This window comes from Cherax quadricarinatus, chromosome 19, assembly GCF_038502225.1.
Source record: "Cherax quadricarinatus isolate ZL_2023a chromosome 19, ASM3850222v1, whole genome shotgun sequence".
In the NCBI taxonomy this organism is placed as follows: domain Eukaryota; kingdom Metazoa; phylum Arthropoda; class Malacostraca; order Decapoda; family Parastacidae; genus Cherax; species Cherax quadricarinatus.
The window spans coordinates 16,802,666-16,828,928 of record NC_091310.1 but is presented as its reverse complement, the minus strand read 5'-3'; positions in this window follow the sequence as shown (position 1 = coordinate 16,828,928).

Below are 26,263 nucleotides of genomic sequence, written 5' to 3'. Positions count from 1 at the left end.
TATGTGCAAAAACAACCACTCTGAAAGAATAGAGAAATTCCAAGCGCTTTCGTAACTACACACATTATCAAGGAACTATGAAAGTAAAACATCCAAGGAAGCTATATAAGGGGTCTGGCCAGCACCTCACTATCAGATCCCACAACGGTTAAACACCTGACGCGCGCCGACCCAACTTGGATAGGTCCTTTGCACAACTCACCCACAAACTATTCTACCCAAGAAAATTTAAAAATTATTATTTGTCCAGTGTATTAAATTCTTCCCAAATTCTATTAATTATAAATGGATCTAATTTATATAAACCAAAGGAAATATTCATATTATTGTCAAAACCGCTTTTTATGAAACAAGATTCAATTATATTCCTGTCGACCATGGACTTGCTTGATACTACTTTCTCAACTTTTTGAAAATCAATTGGATGGTTAAAATCTCATACATGAATAAATAGAGCATTGGAATCTTGTCCAGTTCTAATGCTATATTTATGTTGTTTTAATCTTAGTTCGAGATTTTTACCAGTTTGACCGTAATAAACTATCACAAATTTTACAAGGAATCTTATAGACACATCCATCAGCATTTTGGGGGGAATTCTTTATCAAAAGTTTTTTTTACTGTATCAAGATTTTTAAATACAACTTTAATACTAAAAGTCTTAAGAAGAGAAGGCATATCAACCAAGTTTTCATGGTAAGGGAGAACCAACATATTTTTAGTTGAATAAGGCTGGTTGTCCCTTTATATATATATATATATATATATATATATATATATATATATATATATATATATATATATATATATATATATATATATATATATATATATATAGGGGGTGGTAAGAGAAGAAAATATTCAAACAGCTCCGGGGAGAACCTTGAGTTTTCCCTGAGGTACGTTTATTGTCTTCTCTGAGGATGAGGGTCCCCATTCCAGCTATAGAGGTGGTACTTCCCTATATTTATATATATATATATATAATATTTATATATATATATATATATATATATATATATATACATATATATATATATATATATATATATATATATTATATATATATATATAATATATATATATATATATAATATATATATATATATATATATATATTATATATATATATATATATATATATATATATATATATATATATATATATAAGATAAAGATAATCACACATAAAGTTGGAGTTGTCACAGTTGCTCTTTGCTGATGACACTGTGCTCTTGGTAGATTCTGAAGAGAAGTTGCAGAGATTGGTGGATGAATTTGGTAGGGTATGCAAAAGAAGAAAATTAAAAGTGAATACAGGAAAGAGTAAGGTTATGAGAATAACAAAAAGATTAGGTGATGAAAGATTGGATATCAGATTGGAGGGAGAGAGTATGGAGGAGGTGAATGTATTTGGGAGGGGACGTGTCAGCGGATGGGTCTATGAAAGATGAGGTGAATCATAGAATTGATGGGGGGAAAAGGGTGAGTGGTGCACTTAGGAGTCTGTGGAGACAAAGAACTTTGTCCTTGGAGGCAAAGAGGGGAATGTATGAGAGTATAGTTTTACCAACGCTCTTGTATGGGTGTGAAGCATGGGTGATGAATGTTGCAGCGAGGAGAAGGCTGGAGGCAGTGGAGATGTCATGTCTGAGGGCAATGTGTGGTGTGAATATAATGCAGAGAATTCGTAGTTTGGAAGTTAAGAGGAGGTGTGGGATTACCAAAACTGTTGTCCAGAGGGCTGAGGAAGGGTTGTTGAGCTGGTTCGGACATGTAGAGAGAATGGAGCGAAACAGAATGACTTCAAGAGTGTATCAGTCTGTAGTGGAAGGAAGACGGGGTAGGGGTCGGCCTAGGAATGGTTGGAGGGAGGAGGTAAAGGAGGTTTTGTGTGCGAGGGGCTTGGACTTCCAACAGGCATGCGTGAGCGTGTTTGATAGGAGTGAATGGAGACAAATGGTTTTTAATACTTGACGTGCTGTTGGAGTGTGAGCAAAGTAACATTTATGAAGGGGTTCAGGGAAACCGGCAGGCCGGACTTGAGTCCTGGAGATGGGAAGTACAGTGCCTGCACTCTGAAGGAGGGGTGTTAATGTTGCAGTTTAAAAACTTTAGTGTAAAGTACCCTTCTGGCAAGACAGTGATGGACTGAATGATGGTGAAAGTTTTTCTTTTTCGGGCCACCCTGCCTTGGTGGGAATCGGCCAGTGTTATAATAATAACACTGGCCGGGGGGGGGGGGGGTCATGTGGTTTAAAGCGTCATGTGGTTCTCGCTTACCATGAGGAACGACAGTACAACATGGGTTCGAACCCTTGGCTAGCGCAGTGTTGTTATATATATATATATATATATATATATATATATATATATATATATATATATATATATATATATATATATATATATATATATATATATAAGAATATTGCATTTATTCGCTTTCACCATACTTATGTTTAACATAATACTTGAATTCAAGATGATTCGTTACAAATAACAGTATATATATGAACTTTTAAATCCACCGTGGCGGGAAGGTTTCCTGTGCATCTAGTGCATCCCTTTGGCTGAAGAATTCCCCAGGTATAAGCCTAATGCGAAAGAAACCTTATTTTAGATTCCTTCTTGCTTAGAAAAAATTTTCTTCCAATAGTTTTCGTTATCCTCAATCCCGAGCGAAACTTGTTCTGTAGTAAAGATTTGCTTTGCATTCTGTGTCTTTACATGCACTTGTTGGCTTGTTTCTCCAGTCAGTAGGTTGACTTGTGTTAAGAGGTACTCCATTTAGCCATGAGATTCGAAGATATTCCAATACATAATTGCAACGGCTACCAGGACAACCTTAAAAAGATATATAGCAAAGCGTCTTTTTAAGGAAAATACACGTATTCAAGCCACGTAATAATCAAGCAATCAGTCATTACTTAGTTGAAAACCAGACGCATCACATTTTATGCTGAAAAAGATACTCTGTCCTTCCAGGTGTCAGATTTTTTTTTAAGTATCCTTAAAAGTATCCTTGAAATGATTCCCTGATTACCGTGGCCAGAAAGCCTTTCCTACAAAGCTTCCCCTGCGACCAGCAGTGAACTGCATCTCTTCTAGTGCTGGCAATACTTCACAAGCAGCAGAAACATTTGGGTATATTCTTGCCGGTACGATGTTTGAAGAAAATTCATTTGCATTTGAAAGGCATCGAATGCAGTCAATAACACTGCAATCTCTCCGCTGGAGGAAGAGCTCTGCTGACAATAGGGCTTTCCAATACCATTCACTTTGATTATGTGAAGTGTGTCCCAAGGTTTAGTCATTTCAAGCGTCGCCTCACCATTATATCTAAAATATTTTACGTGAGCAACATCATAATGCAGTAACATTACACTTCATGTGATTAAATACTCTAATGCTTTAATAAATTTTTTCGCATGAATTAATTTTTCACATTTTTACCACAATATTTCTTAAAAATATATTAATAGATGCTAATGCATTCATCCATAATTAAATGGTTTAATTTAATTTTGATGATTTCAAACTCAAATATGGATTATTTTGAACGAAAGTGTGATAAAATTTACGTATTAATTTGCCATGTCTTAGTTGAAATCAATGTGTCTCACCTTCTGTAATACAGTAGTGAAGATCACTTCACCTTTCAAACGGCCTTTACAAATATTTTTCTTCAAGTATCCTTAAATAATTTGCGTGTATCTCCTCACAGCTACGTCTGCAGCATTATGCTGATTGTTACACTGAGAGATCAGGGGAAACATTAGTTTAATGTCTTTAAAGTTTATTTAGGTAAGTTCCTCGCTATTGCTGCTGTTAGCTGATGGTTAGCTTCCGTCGTCCATATATCAATAGCACACAGTACTGACAAGCTGAGTAAGATATGTGTGCAACTCCTGGGCGTCTTTATTGGCGAGTTAATAAAAACACCTTGGTGTGCACATGTATTTTACTCACGAAACGTCAAATATCTCCCAGTTCCTGGGTGTTGTGCAGAATTCACTGTATAAGCCGCTAGTGGATCAAGACGTGATATCTTCCTGTTTTCTCATTGGAATCACGTCAATCACCATAGTTATTGCTGTATTTTGGTAAAGTATAGAACACTAGAGAATTGCTACCATGTTGCTTGATGCAACTTACGCTATGTTCCGAACAATAGCTGACTGAAAGGTCAGTCGTTGCTAGAGGGTCAGTCAAAGATATGTCTTTTTAATTAACAGAGATTCGCTGTGGTCGACGAATTAGAAATCAAGTGGAATTTTCTATTATATAAATTTATATAATTCAACTGTGTGATACTTTACCCTTTTATGATAGTCTTCATAGAGGGAACAAACACGAGTTATATTTCACAGACATCTTGTCTCGCTAGCGAAAGGTTTCGTTTTGAAATCCATCAGCCTGAGCTTGGAAACCTCAGTAAAAAGATAATACAGCATTACAAAGTTGGTTCAAAGATTTTGTTCGAATAGAACTGGAGTTACTATTACTTGGAAATCATTAGCTCTTTGAATGGACTATCCGAAAAACAGGGGACATTATTTTTAAGAAGGTATCAGGTCACTGAGGTCAGTGGTTGACAGAGGACATGCTTTCTGCAGCTGTTCTTGGAGAATTAGTAGTTTGGAATGAACAGTGTAACCTTGGCTTGCTTCAGTAGCGGTTTAGATCAGAGTTCAAGGTGTTGAAGGAGGAGGAGGAGGTTCTACTTCTCAAGGTGGAAAATAAAAAGCTGAAAATTCACTTGGATACGTATATTAATACGAGGTGATCGCGGTTAGTGAAGAAAAATAGGCTAACAATGACATACGATGATGTGGGTGCTTCAGAGTTAATTTCATTCTACTCCCCGTTTCGTGTACTAGCTTCCACATGCAGTGTTGTTTAAATACCACTCGTTCGTGGTTACAGTACTATATATGTTGCTTGTGGAGGCTAGTACACCAAACGGGGAGCAGAATGAAATTAGCTCTGAGGCACTCACACCATCGTATGTCTTCGGATGCCGGTACAACACTTAGCTCTGCTGGGTGCGTGATTCTTGTAGGATTGTGTGGTCCAGTGGGTTAGAGGGTCCTGAATTTTCGCTTACCATGAGGCGGGCTAAAACAACACGGGTTCGATCCACCGGCTAGTCGCAGAGTTGTTATTGAATATATATATATATATATATATATATATATATATATATATATATATATATATATATATATATATATATATATATATATAAGCTTGTGTTTCTGTGTCTGACTTTTAATGTGTGCGTGTGTGTGTGTATGTGTGTACTCACCAAATTGTACTCATCTAATTGTTGTTGCAGGGTTCGAGTCTTAGCTCCTGGCCCTGCGTCTTCACTGGTCGCTACTAGTGTGTGTGTGTGTGTGTGTGTGTGTGTGTGTGTGTGTGTGTGTGTGTGTGTGTGTGCTTGCGCGCGTGCGCACGTGCGAGTTTCATTATTTAATGTCTCAAATTTAATATCTCAAAATTAATGAGTATTATTACCTCCATATATTATTTTCAATAAATACCTGATTTTTAAACGCTCTAGTCAAAAAAAAATATATATATATATACGGATGAAAAAAAAAATTGCTGATGAACAATGAAGAGTTGCTGCGGCAGAGTAATGAAGCAAACCACGAGGGAGGGATGAAGCTTTAGTTTGGTGAGTGTTGATGAGCAGGTCCATTGAAGCTGCCTCAGCCTTCCCATTGCGAGCGCTCCATCATGTGTTTGTAGGAGAGCTCAGTGATCATGTGTTCCAGGAGCGATGATAAATGTTCTGTGTTAAGTGTCATGGTAGTAGCCTTGAGAATACTAATACAAATATTATTTCAGGATATTATGAGTAATAAATTCTTAACAAAGTGTATTATGGTGTAACAGTTGTAAGGTAGTTGAAAATATTGTGAAATTAAGGGATTTAGTTTAATATTGTGTTACTTTTATTTTATAAGACAGTTTAATTTCATTATTTCAGTCCTTTACTAGGAAAACAAGTGACATCGATACGCCGGTTTGATGAGATCGATTCAATTTGTTATTTGATTTGAAGGATATCAGCTCAAATTCAGTTGAATGTAGGAATTATTGAGTAAATGAATTACTGCACCAGTCATGAACTCAGGTCACCTCCGCTGTGACAGTAATCAATGACATTCCTCTGTCATGAAAACGTTACCCCTTTATATCATCATTGACTATTAAGTATTCGAATGCAGTTGTTGAGGAACACACTAGTCACAGGAGGTTTAATGAGTTATCAATTTCTGAGGGTCACTGACTGTACAGTTGACTGTTCGTTTGTGGATAACTGCTACAAAGATCTACCTAGAATGAGATAATTAGCATCCCAGAAGAAATACATGTACTGAGGAAGTGTTCATGCAATTATTAGCAGGCACATGTGTCGTGTGGTCAAAGTTATGTAACTCATTGTTAGTTTTGTTTCCAAGAGATGACTAAACCAAGAATCTTCTGATCGGCTTCAATCCTTCAAAAAAGATGTATCCTAATTAGAAGAGCATTGGAATTCTTATTTAAGTGTTTGGGTATTATTTGCTTTCATTTATATATAAAACTATATGATTTTTTCCATTAAATCAAGTTAAATATAATTAAGTATTCATCTACTGAACGCCTTCAAAATTTAATGAATGATGCGCTTTATACAGATGTTATAACTTATTATGTTCATTTCTTATAAGAACGAATTTGTCCATTAAATAAAATAGCTAAAAAACTTAAAATCAATTCTGTCTCTGTGATAACTAGAAGAAACATCTTCTGATCGGCTTCAAACGTTTAGTTTGGGCTTGGCTTGTTACACGCATCTCTCGAATTATTATTGTGTTGCATTGATCTGAATATGTCATTTGAATTTTTTATTTACATCCTCTCTATAGCTACAGAATGCCTTTTCTAATCGACTTCAAAACATTAAAGATGCCATAAGTTTAGTCTGCGTAGGTTCAAATTCGAAAATTTGCTGACACTTGTTAAAAAACTTTCAAACTGATGGATTAAATACAATTACTAGAGAGTGTTCTTCCTGACAGTCCTCTTATTTGTGGTATCAATCGGCTTTAAATACTAATTATTATTATTTATTATTAAATATTAGCCGGTATTCTCCCGGCCCGGGCCTTTTCCAAGTGGTGGCCCGGCCTTGGCTCCCTCTTTAGGGAGTGTCTGAGACCTAAGTCTCCCATGGGAGGAGGCACAAGTACCTCCTCATCTTTGGGACCAACTGTCCCCAGGCCTAGCCACAAGCTAGGCCTCTCTGGTCTGCCATCCCCGCCTTAAGGGGGCAAATGGGAATGACAGTCTTATGAGCTAAAGGCTCGGGCTCAGGCACCTACCCTACCCTAGAAGGGTTAGGCATGGTGTCGATCTTAAATACTAAGCGCAGGTATATCTTAACGGTAAATATTTTTTATTGAATATGGGACGTGTAAGAAACAATATGCCAATTTTATTAAAAAAGTGTATATAAAATTATACATTCTTTTATAAATGCAAAATGGAATACTTTTCTAAGCACAACTATAAAGATTTTTTAATGTGAGTGAGAAATGAACATTGTAAAATGTTAAAAGTTTCCTATGTTTTCTAATTTCCACGAGTTAAGTGATCCATAACATACATATATTTTATTTTCGTGCGAAATTTTGCCGGCGCAGTTACAGTGTTAGGTAAGGTGTTCTTCTCTTCTACTAATTTATTTCTAGCCTTCGTTTATAACTTCAGAAAGCCTTAAACTACTATTTCCAAATTTTTAACCCTAGTCAGCTGTACATAAGGGAAGGTTCTTGGATCAATTGTCATGCGCAGGTGTCCTCCAGTCTCATATATATTCACCTTTCTTGATTTTGGTTTCTATAAGATATATACACAAAACCTCTGCTAATCGGCTGCAGTTTTTTTGGAACTCGTAGAAGAAGGTTGGCATTGTTAGTGAAATGTATAGCTGCCATGTAGTCAATTATAATTTCGAAATTGTATTATTTTTTTATTCGTAAGCTGACCCACATCAGTTTTTAATAGCTGATGCATCATTTGAAATGAATAAAACGTTTTAGTGTTTTGAATGTGAAGATGCAAAATTATAAAATTTTGTAGTGTAGTTAATATACTTGTAATTGTCGGATACTTAACAACAAGTTGAAATGCATCTTTTTGCCACCTTCAAATTTTTGGTGTTGATGTCTCTGACAGTAAACATTTCCTTGATACTGGGTTGTGTTCTTAACTTGCTTATTTTAATAAATTAGTTTCCATAAAACGACCAGATAATATATTCTGATCGGCCTTAAACCGTAATCCCAAGTGAATCTTACTTCGATAATTAGTGAGAACCTCACGGAAATAACTTCAAAACTTCAACACCGAATATTTGATTATGTCACATCCGAGCGACTTCAAACTAACTATTGAACTCAGCGAGAAGACTAGAAAATCCTTTTTCAGATTATCCTTAAATTAACCTTTCGAAAGGTCGTGTTTCTTAGTGAAAGGTTTGAATTATTTTGAGTAGTGTGGTTACTAATTTGTCATTATTTGGTATATCCGAAGGGAATGTCCCAAAATGGCATGGTCCTGAACTGTGTGAAGCTTCACATAGTTCAAGACTGAAGTTAACTCATAGCCAGGCTTAAGAACTGACCACCTGAAAACATTGCTTCGAGGGTGAAGGACTCATAACATCATCTCTTACTTTTCTATTGTTTCTGCAACCTTGGCAATCTTTATATTCGACTAATAAAAGCTGCCGTGAAGGCGAAATGTTTCCGAATAAAAATACCTAACTGTTGCACAAGCTAATGTTACATGTTACTGGTCAGTCTTAATTAACAAGAAAAAAGTTTGGACTGTTTTGCTTCATGTGTAGGTTCCAATATGCTCTTTTGGGGGAAAAAAAGAAAAAAATATCGTTTCACATGGGAAAATTTCTGAGTGTCACATCTGATTAGTTTCAACCCTTACATGCTGATTACTTGATAACGAAGTCTCTGAGCGGCTTCAAGCTTAATGTGCTTGTGTATATTTGTATGTTGGTCTTTTCGGCTTCTCTGAAAGATTTAGATTTTTTCCAGTATAAATCTTAATTTACCATTTTTTGTTAGCGAAATCCGGATATTAATTTCCAAATGATGACTAGTTAATGCCTCTTCTGATTTTCTTCAGACCTTCAGTTCTAATATTTATAAGTGCATTATTAACTGATGCTACACTGTGCTATTCCAGTCACATGCATTAAGAAACAGGGGGACCAGGATTTTGGTATACGGAGATACCATTCTTGGATCTCGCAGCGACCCAAATACATCTAGTTATTGAAAAAAATCCGTTATTAGTTTCAGTGCGGTAACCTGTGAACATCTCCTCTAATTTGCATCAAATGTTCAGATCTTGAACTGCATTACAAATTTATGCTGAACTTTGCACTTTTCCAATCCCGATCATTGAGCTACAGAGGGCTAGGATTATGCGATACAGGGATTCCTTTCCGGGACTGCTCGGTGACTCATACGTCTAGGTTGGAATCCCCAAAGGAATACCTTTAGGAGGTTGCCTAAATTTTTTCAGTATGCTTTTTTCTTCCTCCAACTTTTATATATTATTTCGCTCATAACTTGAGAATGCTTCATCTAATGAGCTTCAAAATTTCAACACACGTGTACGGTAACGTGGAATAAATTTTTGGAACAACTGACATGTTGACATGCCCTATGACCAACCCTATTGTATCATAATAAGTTTTTCATTAATAATTTTCGGAAGTGTGAGCACTAAGCTGTAGTTTATTTTTTGCAAAATTTATCAAACTGGATTTTTTTTTTTAAATTTAAATATTTTTTTCAGCATTGTAGAGAATTTTTAATCGAATACAAATTAAAGAAGAAAGCTGGAAAAAATCAGCGGTTTCAAAGTGCTTTTAAGTTTAACAATAGAAAACCTATACTTTGAATGCTGTCCCTGGCGAGTCTGCCAGTGTGAGCTGCAGGGGATTAACCCATTACATGTACAAATTAGTTGTTGACATCGTACCTAATGGTAGCTCAACAGTACCCTCCACTCTCTCTCTCTCTTTCTCTTTCTCTTTCTGTCTGTCTCTCTCTCTCTTCCACTCCGCGGATTTATACATATTGGACCGTGACACAGAAAATGTTTGCAGTGCATACAAATCTATTGGAAAGACATGTCACTTATTCATTAAATTCTTTTCACAGTCAGGTATTTCAACGTAGTGCAAACGTATATTGCATTACTACACAACCAACAAATAATGGGATATGATACCGACAGGCTGTTAGAAAGAGATTGAAAATGCAAACACTAGAACATTTCACTGGAAAAATTTCGGTCCTGGAACATTTGTCTCTTTAAATGCAAATATGGGCAGAAAGGTATGACCTTACATAACCAGGACAGCACCTGTGTGAGAGTGAGGTTAGATGATTAAGTGATCTTGGCAGGCTCTATGTACGCTTCTAGCGGCTAAGGTTCCAGGATCGAACATTTTCAAGCAGTGTCGTAGTGTTTGTATTATACTGTTTCCTTTATCGGGTTTAGCGCTTTCTTGTAAATATAAGTACTTATCCCTCGAAGCAGAACGATAAAATGTTGCCTGAATTGGGCATTTATCTTGAAAAGGTTGCCTGAATTTTTATTTTATGTATCTCCGAAGGAATACCTTTAAGAGGTTGCCAGATTTATACGAATCATACAATCACAAATTTTCAACGGGTCCTGATGAGCTTTTATTTTCAACGATTCGTAAAGTGTGTAAGATGGAAATTTGTGAACCATTAACTAATCTTTTTAATATATATCTTCAAACAAGTGTAGTGTACGAGATGTGGAAGAAGGTCAATGTAATTCCTATTTTACTATTAAATTGCCACCGAATAAACCTAACTTCAATTGTACGCAAATTGTTGGAGTCAATTATAACTGATATTATAAGAAGAAATCTTGATAAGCATAATTTGACACATAATACTCAAAAGAGATTCATGATTGGCCGTTCATGCTTCACTAATTTACTAACTTTCTTCAGTAAAGAAAAAAAAAGAGACGGTACATTATAATAATGTAATATTTTTTCTTAGGATTTCAGTAATGCTTTAGATAGAGTACCACACAAAAATCTGTTAGAGAAAGTGGCTCATAGTATTGAGGAAAAGTTCCTGTCTTGGACAGAACATGACTGACCAACAGGAAGCAGAGAGTCTGCATAAACGTTCTGCAGCCACAAGTGGCGCCCCACAAAAGTCGGCAGAATAATAGATTCATAAGATACCACTGCAGTTCATGAGGATTTAGACAAGCTGATGTCGTGGTCAGAAAGTGTCATCTATAGTTCATTGTAGACGAATGCAAAGTCCAAAGTCCTAAAGCTAGGGAACGTAAATAACCGCAGCATTTATAAACTAAATAATACAGAATTTAAATGGTACAGAAAGTGAAATGAATTTGGGAGATATGGTAAGCAATAATCTGAAGCCAAGACAGTAGAAGTATAAGCAAGAGCGTGTGACCCTGACGGGTTTAGCGTTTAATTTAATTAAAATAATAATATAGGTGCACATCATTAGTAAGGCTTTACTTCGATTATGCACCTCAGTTCTGATTTCCATACAACAGAATGGATATAAATTCAATGAGTGACCGTGAAAGTGTTCTTTTTCGGGTCACCCTCCGTCGGTGGGAAACGGCCGATATGATGAAAAACAGAGAGAAATGGATTACCATATTAATCTATCATATAAAAAAAATTTCATACGAAGATAGATTCAGGACCACGAACCATCATTCTCTCGTTCTCTTGCAGAATCACTGTTCATGCTGAACAGTGGTCAGAAAATGAGGCATAAAAGAATTCCTCTGTACAAAGATGCAATGGTGCTGTTGTGTCAGTTATCACATTACTAAATAAAATACAGTGTTCACCGCGACTAAATGTGCACTCGTGCACAACGCTTACCTGTGACTCACGAAATCGTGAGGATGGAGTTTTATGACTTTCTGATCGCGGGTTCTATCCCAGCCCGAAGTATGTTTTTTTCTTACCTATGACGTCAACTCCAGCTGCTTCATCTAACTTCTACCCTAGTATATAAATGCTGATCATATGTCTGTGCTTCAGGCGTGAGGGACTGACCACACTCCATCAAAGGTAATAGAATGATAATCTCAATGCTGCTTAAATGCTCCTAGAATTTTACTGCTTCCTGTATTCGACCGAAGAAGCCTGTTGTGCTAGCGAAGTGTCTCGGCATAAAAGACACTCAAGTGTTGCAAAAGTGTCTTATGTATCACGTTGTTTGTGGTGTAACTTTCATTAATATGATATTATAGCTGAATCTTTAGTTAGCTTCAAGAAAAAGTTGGACAAATACAAATGAGAGGAACTGGATTTTAGTGAGACTTGCTCAGCAATGGTTAGTAGATTAATCAATTCTTTAATCTTTTAAGCACTGAGAATAGTTTATATAAATATTCGGTTAGAGGGTTTGAATTTGAAAAAGACTAGTCTAGAATGGGCCAATAGGCCTTTTGTAGTGTGCCTCCATTCTCATGTTCCTAATTTAACAGAGTCCTTCACTAAATACCCTGCTAGCGACCACATGCATAGATATTTTAAATGCTACGTGAAAATTTATATAATTTAACACTTATTATTTAATTCTGGAAAATGTAAATTTATGAAAATTAGAAAGACGAATTAAATGCTAAGATCTAAGGTGGATTGGAAGCCAAGAATATAAATAAATTCAAAATTTAGCATAACAGACGCCCAAAGAACAAGAATTTAACTGAGTTGTTAGTGTGAACGTTGTTAAGAGGAATCCAAGAGGCAGTTTTTTTGTTACTTGTGAGTGTACTCACAAGAAACGAAAGATACAACGTCCTAATACTAAAACTTGGATATAGATGATCTGTCAACAAGGACGACAGATGTAAGAAAAATGCTAACTTACTAAGACTACGATAAATTACACGTCCATAAAGTATGTCAGGATGTTAAAAAATTGGCATCTAATTTACACCAAGGAAATACAATGCACTGAAAAGTGAAAAGGAAAGATTAAGTCGGGCGAAGTTTACCATCAAACACACTAAATAAAGAACGAAGAAAATATAGGAGAAAGCATCATGCTTAACCTTTCTCTCACAGGGAACACTAATAACACCAGCATTTGCCTAGCAAATGGAAGGATGACCCTGAGACAACCAAAATCAATCAAGACATGTAAATCATGTATTCATCTCCATCTTATAACTATTAAGTAAAATATAAAATAAACTGAAGAAAGTATTAGCAGGGAACTCTTAACTTTAGGTCCACGAGTCACTAGTGTTCCAGAGAAGGATGGAAAATAGCAATAAGTGTAATGAAATAATTTTATTTTTCTGGGCCACAGAAGGAAAATATGACATAAATCTGGAAAAGTCTTCTCATAAAACTGTAATTATTAGTTGTTTAATGACAGGGTAAAAGAAAATGGATATAGTTCTTTTAATATTTGACAGTTAGCTGCCTTCTAGTCACTCAGAATCGACAGGACTCAAGCCATCATACATGACAGGTGCGTTTTATTCTATGATATCCTTCCAGTTACAATTACACTAATTAAACTGTGAAGTGTTTAGCTGTATACACTTTATGACAAGAGAATATGTCTTCTCTTTTCATTATAATCAATGTGGGAGACACTGTTGAGGAAGGTAAAGTGGGAAAGCTTAAAGTGCTTGATGTAAATAATAATGTGGAACCTTTACCTTACCTCAACAACACAGCAAGCATGTCAACATAGAAGAACAGTAAAGTAATGCAGAAAAAGCGGTACTGCAACAAGCAAGAACACTACTATAACTTAAAATTAATACAGTAACACAGAAGAAAATTACTAGTTTAACATGCAAGGTCTGCAAATTAATACATAATTATTAGTGTTTGTCTATTGAATGATGATTATACCAAACAAAGAATATGTCAAGATTGTCACTGATCGAGTGACGGAAAAAGACAAAATACAAATAACGAAGAACTGGCTAGAAAAGCACATTATTATAACAATAGAACACAAAACAGTACAGCACAGTAACACAAAAGAACAATACAGTAACACATATGAGCAAAACTGTAACACACAAAAGTGCAGTAACATACAGCAGAACAGTACAGCAGAACACACGTACTACACAAGAACAATACAATAAAATAAGGGAAGAGTAGAGCAAGATGACAATACGTAAAACAGCAATATTGAAGACATTAAGACAGAGTTCTACTGGCCAGGTTGTAACATCCACACCAACAATTCCTTTTGTCGAGAGGTTGACCCTCCCAGTTTGTAGATCTTATTTTCTTTCCCTAGATTTTTTTTTGTTGTTGTTGTTGTTGTGAATGTTTTTTTCTTAATATAGTGAAGATGAGAGAAGTGAAGACATGAAAAATAAAAAAAATGAGATCGAGACTAATTTTGTAATTATTCATCAGAACATTATCTTGCTATATCCAGTACAAGATTCTCTCAGTTGTTACTTCCTTATATCTTCATATTTATCATTAAGGATGTCTACAAAATACTATGTAACAGCATTCTACACCCCGATTATTCATTATTCTATTAAAATATATAATATAATTTAAATACAAACTGGAAATCACATATCACTGCACATCACTAAAAAAAAAACTCCAAAATCAGTCATTACTTTAAAACGCAAATCATTACCGCAAATCATAGATCATAACTATACATCACAAATCATCACTACTCCCAGCTTCATTATGAAATAGGAGGTAATTTATCTCGAATTTTTAATAGTCTTGGGAACCAGCAGGTCCCTCAGACTTAAACTCTAATATACCATAGACCAAATACACTCATAATGAGAGGTGTGGTCTCATGACGTCTGTGTGAGAAAGTGCATGAGAAGGTTTGTACGTGAGTGATATAGGGGTTGCATATTAAGTATTGTATATTTGCTGTGGAAATTGTGTTTATATATATTCTAGAGGTCTGGTCTAAGACGGGACCTCCGGGGCGTTGACCCCAGTAACCCTCTCCAGGTATACTCTCCAGAGTGAGACGAGAAAATTGTGTGTGTACTCACCTATTTGTGTACTTATGTACTTGCGTGTTTACTTGTTAACGTTGCAGTAACTTGCACATATATAAAAAGACGAACTGCAACAAAAGAGGAAACAATTTTTTTGTGGCAGATTTCTTGGTGAGAAGACAGTCACATACGGACACAAATATAAACAATAAGTGAAAACAAAACAAAAATAACGAAGAACCTTTGTCCCTGTCTTTATTTCTGGTACAGTTCACAACTGCTGGACACTGTTAGATACAATTGCAAATTATTGTTTAATTAAAATAAAATATTAGTGTTTGTCTATTGACTGTTGATGATACCAAACAATGAATATGTCAAATATGTGATTGATTGAGTGATGGAGAAGACAAAATATAAGTAATGAATAACTGGTTAGGTTTAGAAAGAGGAAAGGTATGTGTGCATCAACATAATGAATTAAAACAGCGGAATTGAATATACTGCTGAAATCTTTATTTTTTTTTTTGTCACTAAATCTAGACTACCGTGAAGGTCGACTTTATCAACAAGGAGACTTTTCAGTGTGGATGAGAGAGTGATGGTTCCTGAGAAATGTTAAGTGAAACTTTTTAAATTTTAAGTCAACATAATTGTTTTGGGAAACATGAATAATATTATAGGAGAAAGTACAGGATTAAATAAAGAATTTACGCTAAAGAGTTTCTTTATTTCCGGTTTATTTCTTGTGCAAAAGATATTTGATGTTAGAGAGAGACGAGAGAAATACATATGTTGTGGTTATCGTGTGTGTGTGTGTGTGTGTGTGTGTGTGTGTGTGTGTGTGTGTGTGTGTGTGTGTGTGTGAGTGTGTGTGTGTGTGTGTGTGTGTGTGTGTGTGTGTGTGTGAGTGTATGTGTTTGTGTGTGTGTGTGTGTGTGTGTGTGTGTGTGTGAATGTACTTGTGTACTTTCGTATTTACTTGTGGACGTTTCAGTGTCTTGCATAAAGAAAAATGACGAATTTCAAGAAAATAGAAAGCTGATAACCTTTTTGTAGCAGATTTCTTGGTGAGAAGAGAGAGAATCACATGGACACACATGTGTACACGATAAAACATTCACACAGACACTCATAAAGCTACATTAGTGAAAACAAAATAAACATTATTTTGAACACATTGAAACATAAATAGAAGTCCGAGATCTTCAATAAGTAACCTCACCTTGATGGCCGAGCTGGGAGGCAGCTTGGTCATGTCTGGCTGGTCTACTGTTCCAGGCTGTCTTGGTGGGTGTAGTTACAGGACGCAGTTCTCTGTGTGTCCCCTCCTGTAATTCCACCCACCTGGACAGTCTCGGCAGTAGACCAGATAGACAAGACCAAGTTACCACCCAACAAGGTCACTGGGGAGGGGCCAACACAACACACACAACCACCCACACACACACCCACACAACCACCCACACAAAACACACATCAGCCCAACCACCCACTCAACAACCCACCCAGCCACCCGCCCACCTGGGGAAAGTGAGGAAGGGAGTTCATCTGAGGGGACACAGGTGGACTTCTGGACACACGGAACTAGGGAAAGTACTAAAATAACCGGAAGTGGAAAGTGTGGAAGGGTTGACATCCGGGGGCCCACGGATGGAGACCTGGAAACCTGACTATGACCGCAATTTACCATGACCTCACCACACTATGACCACACCTCACTATGACCACACTTCACCATGATCCACACCTGGGAGTTCATCTGAGGGGACACAGATGGACTTCTGGATATACGGATCTCGGAAAAGCACCAAAACAACAAGGTCAAAACATACACAACACACACACACACACACACACACCCGCCCAACCAAATCCACAGTCCACCTATAGCCAACCACCTGCCCACCTGGGAAAGTGAGGAAAGGAGTTCATCTGAAGGGACACAGGTGGACTTTTGGACACACTGAGCTAGGGAAAGCACCAAAACAACCGGGAATGGGAAGTGTGGACGGGTTGACATCCGGGGGCCCACGGATGGAGACCTGGGAACATGACCCCAATTCACCATGACCTCACGTCACTATGACCTCATATCACTATGACGACATCTCACCATGATCCACACCTGGGAGTTCATCTGAGGGGAGACAAATAGGCTTCTGGACACACGGAACTAGGGAAAGCCATCACATGCACAACACACACACCCGACTACCCACCTACCCAACCACCCATCCCCCAACCATCCACTCGCTGGGAAAGTGAAAAAGGGAGTTCATCTGAGGGGACACAGGTGGACTTCTGGACACACTGAACTAGGGTAAGCACCAGAACAACCGGGAGTAGGAAGTGTGGAAGGGTTGACATCCGGGGGCCCACGGATGGAGACCTGGAAACCTGACTATGACCGCAATTCACCATGACCTCACCTCACTATGACCACACCTCACTTCGACCACAACTCACTGTGACCTCACCACACTATGACCACACCTCACTATGACCACACTTCACCATGATCCACACCTGGGAGTTCATCTGAGGGGACATAGATGGACTTCTGGATATACGGAACTCGGGAAAGCACCAAAACAACAAGGTCAACACATACACAACACACACACACCCGCCCAACCAAATCCACCGTCCACATATAGCCAACCACCTGCCCACCTGGGAAAGTGAGGAAGGGAGTTCATCTGAGGGGACACAGGTGGGCTTCTGGACACACTGAGCTAGGGAAAGCACCAAAACAACCGGGAATGGGAAGTGTGGACGGGTTGACATCCGGGGGCCCACGGATGGAAACCTGGAAACATGAAACACACCTGACTATGACCCCAATTCACTATGACCTCACCTCACTATGACCACACCTCACTACGACCTCACCTCACTATGATAGTGATAACTATGACGACATCTCACCATGATCCACACCTGGGAGTTCCTCTGAGGGGACACAGATAGGCTTCTGGACACACGGAACTAGGGAAAGCCATCACATGCACAACACACACACACAAACACACACCCGACTACGCACCTACCCAACCACCCATCCCCCAACCATCCACTCGCTGGGAAAGTGAAAAGGGGAGTTCATCTGAGGGGACACAGGTGGACTTCTGGACACACTGAACAACCGGGAGTGGGAAGTGTGGAAGGGGGCCCACGGATGGAGACCTGGAAACATAAACCACACCTGACTATGACCACATCAATGACCACAGCTCACTATGACCTCACCTATGATCACACCTCACTATGACCACTCACTATTATCACTATGATCACACCCCACTATAACCATAAATCACCTCACTATGATCACTCCCGACTCTGACCTCACCTATGACCACTATGACCATCCCTGACCACATCTACGATCGCACCTCACTATGACCTCACCTCACTATGACCACATAGTCCATAGCCAGGAACTATCTGAAGATCAAGCGACTTAAATACTGTCGGAAGGAGAGGTGCAGAGTAGTAGTAGTAGTGAAAATGTAGCCATTGAGAGGTCATGTCCCCCTCACTTGAAAAGTTTGTCCAAGGTGTTTTCTGTACCAAGATGCCATTGTGTTGCAGTGTCTGACAAGATGAACATCAAAATGGTATACAATACCGACAGGTTGGTAGGTAAGACACATACTTTCTGTATTCGACTGAAGAAGCCTACTGTGTAGGCGAAACGTTTCGGAATAAAGTTGCCTCTTGCCTATGTGTCTTACCTACCAACCTGTCGGTATTGTATACCATTTTGATGTTCATATATCAATGATCTTGATGAGGGAATTACTAGTGAAATGAGCAAATTCGCCGATGACACAAAGATAGGTAGGATAATTGATTCAAATGTAGATATCAGGGAACTTCAGGAGGATTTAGACAAACTCAATACCTGGCAAGCAAAGTGGCAGATGCAGTTCAATGTAGATAAATGCAAGGTTCTGAAGCTCGGGAGTGTCCATAACCCTAGCACTTATAAGTTAAATAATGTAGAACTTAGCCATACAGATTGTGAAAAGGACTTGGGGGTTATGGTGAGCAGCAACCTTAAACCAAGACAGCAGTTTTGTAGATGAATGGTTCAGAGAACCGACACGTTGATAAATTAGACACATGTGCAACTCTTGGGTATCTTTATTGAGGAAACGTTTCGCCACACAGTGGCTTCATCAGCCCATACGTAGGAGAAACTTGAAGAACAGGAGGAGGATGAGGTAATCAGTCCCTCAACCTTGAGTCGATGTGTTCAGTCCATCAATCTTGAATAGAATACGGCATATGAGTGGAGAAGCAGCTTATAAACCGTATGACAGGAGAGGACAGGATTGATGGACTGAACACATCGACTCAAGGTTGAGGGTGTGGCAAGACACAAATGCAACAGTTAGGTATCTTTATTTCGAAACGTTTCGCCTACACAGTAGGCTTCTTCAGTCGAGTACAGAAAAGTTGATAGAAGCCGAAGAGACTTGAAGACAATGTAATCAGTCCATCACCCTTAAAGTTTTGAGGTGGTCAGTCCCTCAGTCTGGAGAAAAGCATTGTTCCAAAGTTTGAAACAATATGGAGTTGAAGTGACAGGATGGAGCCTTATATAGCGCCAGGAGGTGAGACGTAGGTCACTAGTAGAACGCAGATGTTGGGAGGTCAGGTCCCTCTCAAATCCAGCCCTTCTCACTAGTAGAGGTAGTCGAAGTTGATTTCAGGTCTGTATCAAGATACCCTTGTGTTGCAGTGTCTGAAAGATTGAACATTAAAATGGTATAAAATACCGACAGATTGTTAGGTAAGACACAAATGCAACAGTTAGGTATCTTTATTTCGAAACGTTTCGCCTACACAGTAGGCTTCTTCAGTCGAGTACAGAAAAGTTGATAGAAGCCGAAGAGACTTGAAGACGATGTAATCAGTCCATCACCCTTAAAGTTTTGAGGTGGTCAGTCCCTCAGTCTGGAGAAAAGCATTGTTCCAAAGTTTGAAACAATATGGAGTTGAAGTGACAGGTTGGAGCCTTATATAGCGGCAGGAGGTGAGACGTAGGTCACTAGTAGAACGCAGATGTTGGGAGGTCAGGTCCCTCTCAAATCCAGCCCTTCTCACTAGTAGAGGTAGTCGAAGTTGATTTCAGGTCTGTACCAAGATACCCTTGTGTTGCAGTGTCTGACAGATTGAACATTAAAATGGTATAAAATACCGACAGATTGTTAGGTAAGACACAAATGCAACAGTTAGGTATCTTTATTTCGAAACGTTTCGCCTACACAGTAGGCTTCTTCAGTCGAGTACAGAAAAGTTGATAGAAGCCGAAGAGACTTGAAGACGATGTAATCAGTCCATCACCCTTAAAGTTTTGAGGTGGTCAGTCCCTCAGTCTGGAGAAAAGCATTGTTCCAAAGTTTGAAACAATATGGAGTTGAAGTGACAGGTTGGAGCCTTATATAGCGGCAGGAGGTGAGACGTAGGTCACTAGTAGAACGCAGATGTTGGGAGGTCAGGTCCCTCTCAAATCCAGCCGTTCTCACTAGTAGAGGTAGTCGAAGTTGATTTCAGGTCTGTACCAAGATACCCTTGTGTTGCAGTGTCTGACAGATTGAACATTAAAATGGTATAAAATACCGACAGATTGTTAGGTAAGACACAAATGCAACAGTTAGGTATCTTTATTTAGAAACGTTTCGCCTACACAGTAGGCGAAACGTTGCATTTGTGTCTTACCTAACAATCTGTCGGTATTTTATACCATTTTAATGTTCAAGGTAGAGGGACTGATTACCTCATTCTCCTCCTGTTCTTCAAGTTTCTCCTACGTATGGGCTGATGAAGCCACTGAGTGGCGAAACGTTTCCTCAATAAAGATACCCAAGAGTTGCACATGTGTCTAATTTATCAAGACAGCAGTGACTAAGCGTACGTAATAAGGCAAATAGATTATTGGGATTTATATCAAGAAGTTGGTATAGAAAGACACGTAAGCAAACACTATAACATATTTATTAGAAAACGTTTCGGTCGTGGGACCTTGATCACTTCTAACATACAGAGGTAGGAAGACATTATATATAGGCGGAGAGTGAGGTGTGACGCACGTGACCTGAGGAATGTCATAAGAGGAAATGGTATGGTGATACCGACAAGATGTGGAAAAAGACACTTATGTACAGTTCAGGACATTTATTAAAGGAAACGTTTCGCCACGAGTGGCTTCTTCAGTCCTAATACAGAGAAAACTAAGAAAACACATATATATATAGTGGCGGGAGTCAGGTGATGTGATGCGTGGGTAGAGGTGGTAGTAGTAGTAGTAGTAATAATGGAACTAAGGAGGTGAGGCTAGAGAGGGACCTGCTGGCATCAAGTAACACCAGTTCCCAGGATGGGTAATATCCTCTTGCTTAGTAATTTTGAAATACTGTAACTACCGGATTTTTGCTTTATAGTGTTACTGACAGAAATTAGTGCAGCTTCAATACATTTTCTCCGTCTTAAGTCGTCTTCTTTAATAACTAGTTTAGCTTCATTGAATTTCATGAGGTGTCCAACATCGTCTCTATGTTGAACACATGCGTTTTTGCGGTCATCATTTCTGCAAGCATTTTTGTGTTCTGCTATCCTAATGTCCAGAGTTCTGGCTGTTTCCCCTACATATACTTTGTCACACCCCCCACATGGTATAGTGTAGATTCCTGCACTTGTGCCAGAATCATGCTTGGGTTTTTGTATCAGGTTCCTAATAGTAGTTGAAGAGCTGGTAGATATTTTAGCCAGTTTTCTGTCAAACATTTTTGAAACATTAGTGGCAACGTTGCTGACCGGTAAAACGATGTAACTTGGAGGCTTTTCTTCAATTTGATAAGTGTTGGTCTTGCTGAGGATACGTGTTGCACGTTTCCTGCAGTCACGTATGAAGTGTAGGGGAAAGTGTAGTGAACTAAAAGAGTTGGTGATGTATGTACATTCTTCTTCGAGGAACTGCGGACTGGAAATTCTGTAGGCTCTCAGAAAGAAGCCAAAAACTACCCCTCTTTTAGTTCTTGTGTCATGGTGAGAGAAGAAATGTAGAAGATCATTCTTGTAGGTAGGCTTCCGGTAGACTTTAAAAGAAAGTTTGTTTTCCCCTGTGCGTAAGAGAACGTCGAGAAAAGGTAACTGGTTGTCCTTCTCCTCCTCTAGAGTAAATTTAATAGTAGGTTCCAGAGTGTTGATGGTGTTGAGGATGCCCTGTACGTCAAGATTTTTGGGTACAATGACCAAAATATCATCTACGTACCGCATCCAAGTAACTGAACGAGGGATGTGACTGAGGATCCTTCTTGATTCCAGGTCCTCCATATATAAATTGGCAAGAACTGCACTAAGGGGGAATCCCATGGCTAGTCCGAAGAGTTGTTTGTACTTCTTGTCCTCGAACCTAAAACAGTTATAACGAACACAAAGTTCGACAAGGCTCACAAAATCTTGGCGGGGTACAGGTAACTCTGTATCATCTTTAATCACCCTGCGAAGAAGATCAATGGCTTGATCAACTGGGACATTGGTGAATAAGGCAGTCACGTCAAAACTTGCAAGCTTCTTATCACTCATGTCGAGATCCCTGATACGGTTAAGGAGGTCACCCGAATGCTTTAGATGAGCCTGACTGATTGTACCCAGGAGCTTTGACAAATATTTCGCCAAAACTCCTGCTAGACTGTGAGGGGCGCTGCCGATTCCAGATGTAATGGGTCTCATAGGCACATTTGGTTTGTGGGTCTTTGGTAAACCATAAAGTCTAGCTGACTTGGGGTTGGTAGGGATGAGGCGCAAGAGCTTTTTACCTTCTGATTTCCTGAGTATACTGCGGGTCTTACTGAGAAAAGAATCTGTTTCTTTCCTCCATGCATGTTCGGGGATGGAAACGTATGTGTTGGCGTCGTTCAATAAATCTTGCATCTTACTAACGTAGTCTGTACTGTTGAGGATGACCACTCCTCCTCCTTTGTCCGCTGTGGTGATGAGAATATCATTATTGGTAGCTAAGTGTTTGAGTGCCTGGATGTAGCGACGAGGAATGACTGGACGACTAGGTTCAGAAACTGCAGCTGCAATAAGTCCTTGTATGAAACCTTTGTTAAACTCAGAGTCACCGAAGAAATGGTTTTTGATCACTGTGTCTAACTCGCATTTAGGCTTCCGTATGCCAGTAGCAAACTTGAGACCTAAGCTGAGTGCTTCGGATTCTGTATCACTGAGAACATAAGAAGAAAGGTTATTGATGATGTCAGCTCTACCAATATCTTTCCATTTGCTGTGTTGACAGAGAGAGGAAAGTTTTCTTGAGAGCCGTAGTTTCTGCTGCAGGTTGGCGGTGGTAACTTTGCTTAGGATGTGTTCGGCGGTGCGTCTCTCAGGAGTGGGAAGGGAAGTGAGAGCTAGGTGAGCACTATGGAAATAATCTTTGGAGCAAGCTGATAGATCTTCCTTGCACTCTCGTAGGTAGTGGTAAGAAGCAGGAGAGAAGGGATGTTTAGAATCCGTGAGATGGTGTGGAGTGGATCTAGGTGCGACCATTTCTTCTATGCAGTCTTGCAGAAAAGAGGAACGGTTCTTGAAGCTGTGTGCCTTCAGGAGGAGAGAAAGGTAGTCTCTGTATAAAACGTCCATCACTAGTACTGTGTCTAGACAATGAGGAAATGGTATGGTGATACCGACAAGATGTGGAAAAAGACACTTATGTACAGTTCAGGACATTTATTAAAGGAAACGTTTCGCCACGAGTGGCTTCTTCAGTCCTAATACAGAGAAAACTAAGAAAACACATATATATATATATAGTGGCGGGAGTCAGGTACAAACAACTCTTCGGACTAGCCATGGGATCCCCCCTTAGTGCAGTTCTTGCCAATTTATATATGGAGGACCTGGAATCAAGAAGGATCCTCAGTCACATCCCTCGTTCAGTTACTTGGATGCGGTACGTAGATGATATTTTGGTCATTGTACCAAAAATCTTGACGTACAGGGCATCCTCAACACCATCAACACTCTGGAGCCTACTATTAAATTTACTCTAGAGGAGGAGAAGGACAACCAGTTACCTTTTCTCGACGTTCTCTTACGCACAGGGGAAAACAAACTTTCTTTTAAAGTCTACCGGAAGCCTACCTACAAGAATGATCTTCTACATTTCTTCTCTCACCATGACACAAGAACTAAAAGAGGGGTAGTTATTGGCTTCTTTCTGAGAGCCTACAGAATTTCCAGTCCGCAGTTCCTCGAAGAAGAATGTACATACATCACCAACTCTTTTAGTTCACTACACTTTCCCCTACACTTCATACGTGACTGCAGGAATCGTGCAACACGTATCCTCAGCAAGACCAACACTTATCAAATTGAAGAAAAGCCTCCAAGTTACATCGTTTTACCGGTCAGCAACGTTGCCACTAATGTTTCAAAAATGTTTGACAGAAAACTGGCTAAAATATCTACCAGCTCTTCAACTACTATTAGGAACCTGATACAAAAACCCAAGCATGATTCTGGCACAAGTGCAGGAATCTACACTATACCATGTGGGGGGTGTGACAAAGTATATGTAGGGGAAACAGCCAGAACTCTGGACATTAGGACAGCAGAACACAAAAATGCTTGCACAAATGATGACCGCAAAAACGCATGTGTTCAACATAGAGACGATGTTGGACACCTCATGAAATTCAATGAAGCTAAACTAGTTATTAAAGAAGAAGACTTAAGACGGAGAAAATGCATTGAAGCTGCACTAATTTCTGTCAGTAACACTATAAAGCAAAAATCCGGTAGTTACAGTATTTCAAAATTACTAAGCAAGAGGATATTACCCATCCTGGGAACTGGTGTTACTTGATGCCAGCAGGTCCCTCTCTAGCCTCACCTCCTTAGTTCCATTACTACTACTACTACTACTACTACTACTACTACTACCACCTCTACCCACGCATCACATCACCTGACTCCCGCCACTATATATATATGTGTTTTCTTAGTTTTCTCTGTATTAGGACTGAAGAAGCCACTCGTGGCGAAACGTTTCCTTTAATAAATGTCCTGAACTGTACATAAGTGTCTTTTTCCACATCTTGTCGGTATCACCATACCATTTCCTCATTGTCTAGACACAGTACTAGTGATGGACGTTTTATACAGAGACTACCTTTCTCTCCTCCTGAAGGCACACAGCTTCAAGAACCGTTCCTCTTTTCTGCAAGACTGCATAGAAGAAATGGTCGCACCTAGATCCACTCCACACCATCTCACGGATTCTAAACATCCCTTCTCTCCTGCTACTTACCACTACCTACGAGAGTGCAAGGAAGATCTATCAGCTTGCTCCAAAGATTATTTCCATAGTGCTCACCTAGCTCTCACTTCCCTTCCCACTCCTGAGAGACGCACCGCCGAACACATCCTAAGCAAAGTTACCACCGTCAACCTGCAGCAGAAACTACGGCTCTCAAGAAAACTTTCCTCTCTCTGTCAACACAGCAAATGGAAAGATATTGGTAGAGCTGACATCATCAATAACCTTTCTTCTTATGTTCTCAGTGATACAGAATCCGAAGCACTCAGCTTAGGTCTCAAGTTTGCTACTGGCATACGGAAGCCTAAATGCGAGTTAGACACAGTGATCAAAAACCATTTCTTCGGTGACTCTGAGTTTAACAAAGGTTTCATACAAGGACTTATTGCAGCTGCAGTTTCTGAACCTAGTCGTCCAGTCATTCCTCGTCGCTACATCCAGGCACTCAAACACTTAGCTACCAATAATGATATTCTCATCACCACAGCGGACAAAGGAGGAGGAGTGGTCATCCTCAACAGTACAGACTACGTTAGTAAGATGCAAGATTTATTGAACGACGCCAACACATACGTTTCCATCCCCGAACATGCATGGAGGAAAGAAACAGATTCTTTTCTCAGTAAGACCCGCAGTATACTCAGGAAATCAGAAGGTAAAAAGCTCTTGCGCCTCATCCCTACCAACCCCAAGTCAGCTAGACTTTATGGTTTACCAAAGACCCACAAACCAAATGTGCCTATGAGACCCATTACATCTGGAATCGGCAGCGCCCCTCACAGTCTAGCAGGAGTTTTGGCGAAATATTTGTCAAAGCTCCTGGGTACAATC